Genomic DNA, 5242 nt, shown 5'->3' on the forward strand with positions numbered 1-5242 from the left:
ACTTGGAGACCTTACAGCCCTCCGGTCTTCAATATCGAGTTCTATAACTATAGGGCCTGAACTCCCCCATGTCCTTGACCCCTACCACACAAAAGACTCCTGTTTATCACCTCGTCTGCTATGACACACGACGTATTGTTAGCCACTAACAGTCTCCATTAACAGTTATTCGCATTCTCACGCGGATCGTTATTCACTCCTACGTCCTGCCTATTGTTCTCTCTCTGAGCTGGCGGCAAACACAGCAATGAACATTGGAGACTCTGAGCCAGCTGAAACTTGCTCAGTGTGAAGTACATTCCACATTGCTGCAAGAATTGCAAGCAGCAAAGCCTTTCCAGAACATCTGCTTGTCATTCTGTCCCCGGGGGGGCTGATGTTTGTCTCATCCCCAGGAACTGGACTATCTCCACTGGCGGATAATTAAACCATTTTATTTCTACTTGCACGTTGTTCTGGGGGGAGGGGGGCGGGGGAATGTAGGGTTGGGGGTGGGTAAGAGTCCATTCGCTCTTCTGCTCTCTCTCCCTCTCTCTCTCTCTCTCTCTCTCTGAAACTCTTGGGGTGAGAGGTGTCAGTTACATTAATGCGGGGAACATGAACAACTTTGATTGTGAACTTTCTCCAAAGGTCTGTTATCGGAGAGACAGAAAGATGCTGTGCTGGCAGGACAGAGAGAAATGAACACCGAGGACTCTTCGCCCAGGTAAATTCACATTGTTGTGCAGCCTGCTTGGTGTTCAGAAATCGTCTTCACGCAGCAATCTTACAGAAAGTCTATTGCAAAGCGGGCATCGCTTTCTTTGCTGCGACCGCGCAGCAGTTAACATCTGAGCCCCAAGTGTCCCAGATGAAGAGAATCCGCGTGAAACCTTCACTCACTGAGAGTCATCCCCACGGCCCTGAGCTGAGGGACTGCAGGCAGTCCAACACGGAAGGGACGTTTAAAAATGAACCATTTTAGCTCCCTCAGCAACACGTAGCATCATTCTCGCGCAGACAGAAGCCATTCAGCCCCTGGATTCCACGGCGACTGTCTGTCACTTGTCTCTCTCTCTCTCTCTCGCTCTCTGAGGTTATTCACAATCGGTGGTATCCGTCCTAATAGTGGGGGACGATGTCTGAGTTTCAACTTTACCAGCTCATTAGCATCGTCGAGAACCGGTTTTGCGATTCAATTCAGAGGAAACCGACCAAGAACAGAAGACCACTGAGACCTCTAAAACCCATGCCGTTTGAATGGAGTGGATCGATATGAACATATCGGCAAGTAGATGCAAAGGCAGCTTGCTAAAGAAAAGCAGATCAAGGTGACAGTGAACGATAGCAGAGGATGGTTTCGATCCATCGACCTCTGGGTTATGGGCCCAGCACGCTCCCGCTGCGCCACTCTGCTGCCGCTTGGGGAACTGGTTGCACAGTGGTTAGCACTGCTGCCTCGCAGCGCCGGAGACCCGGGTTCAATTCCCGCCTCAGGCGACTGTCTGTGTGGAGTTTGCACGTTCTCCCCGTGTTTGCGTGGGTTTCCTCCGAGTGCTGCGGTTTCCTCCCACAGTCCAAAGATGTGCAGGTCAGGTGAATTGGCCATGCTAAATTGCCCGTAGGGGTAGATGTAGATGGACGGGTATGGGTGGGTTGCGCTTCGGCGGGGCGGTGTGGGCTTGTTGGGTCGGAGGGCCTGTTTCCACACTGTAAGTAATCTAATCTAACACTTCAGGTTTTTGTCTGGCACGCGGCAGGCACCTTCGAGCCTGATGTCAAAGACCTCCACTGGTGTCGTGTGATATGCTGTTTCGCAGACGTATGGAGGCTGTGTCAATATGAACTTTTTTCTAAATTCCCACATTCTGTCGGTCGAACTGTGATTTCACACTGAATCACAACATGTGTCACAGCGCAGACGGAGGCTATGCGGCCCACCTTCGCTCTGCTGGTTCTACACTTAAACAAACGTGTGACTCTAGTCGTTTCATTCTCTCGCCTTCTCAGCGTAAATCTGCACATCTGAACGTGACCACCGAATTCCCTTTTGGGTCCATTGAATCTTCCTCTTTGTCAATGTCAGACAGGGACTTATTGACCCTCACCACTCCCTGTACGAAAACGTTCTTCCAAATGTCACTTTTACTTCTTTTCCTCGTGACTTAAAATTCTGCCGAATCGTTATGGATCCTTTCAGGCGTGGGAGCATTTTCACAATATTATTTCCTGTTTCTAGGTCCCTCATGACTTGGAAAAGTTCGGTTCTCCGAGGAGAGCTGTCCCAATTTTCCAATCTACCTTGATTGCTGACATTCCTCAAACACCGCACCACTCACGTCAACCTGTTGAGCACTATGGTAAAAACAATGACTGCAGATGCTGGAAACCAGATTCTGGATTAGTGGTGCTGGAAGAGCACAGCAGTTCAGGCAGCATCCAAGTAGCTTGTTGAACACGATCTCCAACCATTTCATTTCTCTGTTTTCTGCCTCATTCGTACTCCAGGCAGCCCACGCTCGTCTCACGAAGGTGCTTTTGGAGAAAGTTAATCAGGCAGTTTTGCACAAGTCAAGTTAAAAAACCAGGGCTCGTCCGGGATTTGAACCCGGGACCTCTCGCAAGCCAGCGCAGGAACAGATCCTAAGCGAGAATCATACGCCTAGACCAACGAGCCAGAAAGCGCGCGCGCTGGAAATGCCCCACACCTCTTGAGCGATCTGAAACATGCTCAGTATGAAATACATTTGAGATTGCTCTCAGAATTGCAAGCGGCAAAGACTTTCCTGAACAGCTGCTTCTCATCCAGTCTCCCTGCTGCTATTTCATTCCACTGCATTCGCTGCTCACAGTGTCGTTTCCCCAACGTAGCATGAAGCATAAACTGGGTGACTGCTTCGCAGAACATCCCGCTTCTGCCCGCAGAAACTCAAGGCCCTGACTTTGCGGTTGCCTGCCACTTTAACACATCACCCTGTTCCCTGGCCAACATCCCTGTCTCAGGCTTGCAGCAGTGTTCTAGCTCCAGATGAAAGAACAACATCTCATTTTCCACTTGGAGCCCTTCTAGCCCTCCGGTCTTCAATATCGAGTTCTATAACTATAGGGCCTGAACTCCCCCATGTCCTTGACCCCTACCACACAAAAGACTCCTGTTTATCACCTCGTCTGCTATGACACACGACGTATTGTTAACCACTAACAGTCTCCATTAACAGTTATTCGCCCTCTCACGAGGATCGTTATTCACTCCTACGTCCTTCATATTGTTCTTTCTCTGAGCTGGCGGCAAACACAGCAATGAACATTGGAGACTCTGAGCCAGCTGAAACTTGCTCAGTGTGAAGTACATTCCACATTGCTGCAAGAATTGCAAGCAGCAAAGCCTTTCCAGAACATCTGCTTGTCATTCTGTCCCCGGGGGGGCTGATGTTTGTCTCATCCCCAGGAACTGGACTATCTCCACTGGCGGATAATTAAGCCAGTTTATTTCTACTTGCACGTTGTTCTGGGGGGAGGGGGGTGGGGGAATGTAGGGTTGGGGGAGGGTAAGAGTCCATTCGCTCTTCTGCTCTCTCTCCCTCTTTCTCTCTCTCTCTGAAACTCTTGGGGTGAGAGGTGTCAGTTACATTAATGCTGGGAACATGAACAACTTTGATTGTGAACTTTCTCCAAAGGTCTGTTATCGGAGAGACAGAAAGATGCTGTGCTGGCAGGACAGAGAGAAATGAACACCGAGGACTCTTCGCCCAGGTAAATTCACATTGTTGTGCAGCCTGCATGGTGTTCAGAAATCGTCTTCACGCAGCAATCTTACGGAAAGTCTATTGCAAAGTGGGCATCGCTTTCTTTGCTGCGACCGCGCAGCAGTTAACATCTGAGCCCCAAGTGTCCCAGATGAAGAGAATCCGTGTGAAACCTTCACTCACTGAGAGTCATCCCCACGGCCCTGAGCTGAGGGACTAGCAGGCGGTCCAACACGGAAGGGACGGTTAGAATTGAACCATTTTTGCTCCCTCAGCCTGTCTGTCCCAGAGACAGGCAGTGGGACGGCATAAACACGTAGCCTCATTCTCGCGCAGACAGAAGCCGTTCAGCCCATCAACCCACGGCGATTCTCTGTCAGTTGCCTCTCTCTGAAGTTATTCACAATCGGTGATCTGTCCTAATCGTGGGGGAATGTGTCTGAGTCATAATGCGGTTTCTGACATGCCGACCGTCTTATCACTCACGTCCGAACCGGCGTGGTGAATTATTGCAGGGAATGGACAAAAACGTAAGGAATGCGTTTCAACTTTATCAGCTCATTGACATCTCAGAAAAGTGGTTTTCCGATTCAATTGAGAGGAACTCGACGGAGAGCAGGAGAAGACCACTCAGACGTCCAGAAGCGAGTCACTTCACTTGCGTGAATTTGGCGAGTGTATCAGTATGATACATGTCACTCAGACACTCGAAGTTTTGGGGAGCAGATGCAAAGGCAAGATATTGAACAGGGCCTCACTGCAAAGGAAAGCTACTCAACGAGAGTTTGAGCCATGGCAACAAACGATGGCATCGATCTAGGGGCCTCTGGGTTGTGGGGCCCACACGCTTTCGCTGCGCCACTCTGCGTTTGGTGTGCCCAGTGTTTTCCTCAGAACCCTTCAGCTTTTCGACAGGCGTCTGGCATGCACGTTCCAGACTCATATCAAAGATCTCCACGGCGCTTATGTAATATACTGCTGTCCAGAGGTGTGGAGGCTGTGTTGATATCAACATTCTGTTGGTCGAACAAGACCATCGAATTTAATTGTGTGTCCATTGAATCTGCCCTTTTGTCACAGTCAGACAGGGATTTACTGACCCTAACCATTCCCTGTAAGAAAACGTTCTTCCGAATGTCACTTTTACTTCTTTTTCCTCGTGACTTTAAAACGCTGCCGAATCGTTCCTGATCCTTTCAGCCGTGGGAACAATTTCACGACATTATTTCCAATTTCTAGTCCCCTCAGGACTTGGAAAACTTGCCACGCCGGATTTCAAACTTCTGTTCTCCGAGGAGAGCTGTCCCAATTTTCCAAACTACCTTCATTGCTGACCGTCCTCAAACACGGGACCACTCACGTCAACCTGTTCAACGTTATCTCCGATCATTTCACTTCCCCGTTTCCTGTCCCATTCGTAGCCCAGCCTCGTTTAACGAAGGTGCTTTTTGAGACGTTTAATCGGGCATTTTTGCACAAGTCAAGTTAAGAAAGCCGGGATCTCTCGCAAGACTGCG

At 49.6% G+C, this 5242-nt stretch overlaps 1 non-coding gene across 1 annotated transcript; it reads right to left on the minus strand.

Annotated features, from left to right (window-relative positions):
* Positions 1 to 1324: 1324 nt before the first annotated feature.
* Positions 1325 to 1396, minus strand: trnam-cau (transfer RNA methionine (anticodon CAU)). Its single transcript has one exon. It is a non-coding gene; the product is annotated as a tRNA-Met (tRNA).
* Between the last annotated feature and the right edge of the window lie 3846 nt (positions 1397 to 5242).

Source organism: Chiloscyllium punctatum, chromosome 36 (genome assembly GCF_047496795.1).
Source record: "Chiloscyllium punctatum isolate Juve2018m chromosome 36, sChiPun1.3, whole genome shotgun sequence".
NCBI lineage: Eukaryota > Metazoa > Chordata > Chondrichthyes > Orectolobiformes > Hemiscylliidae > Chiloscyllium > Chiloscyllium punctatum.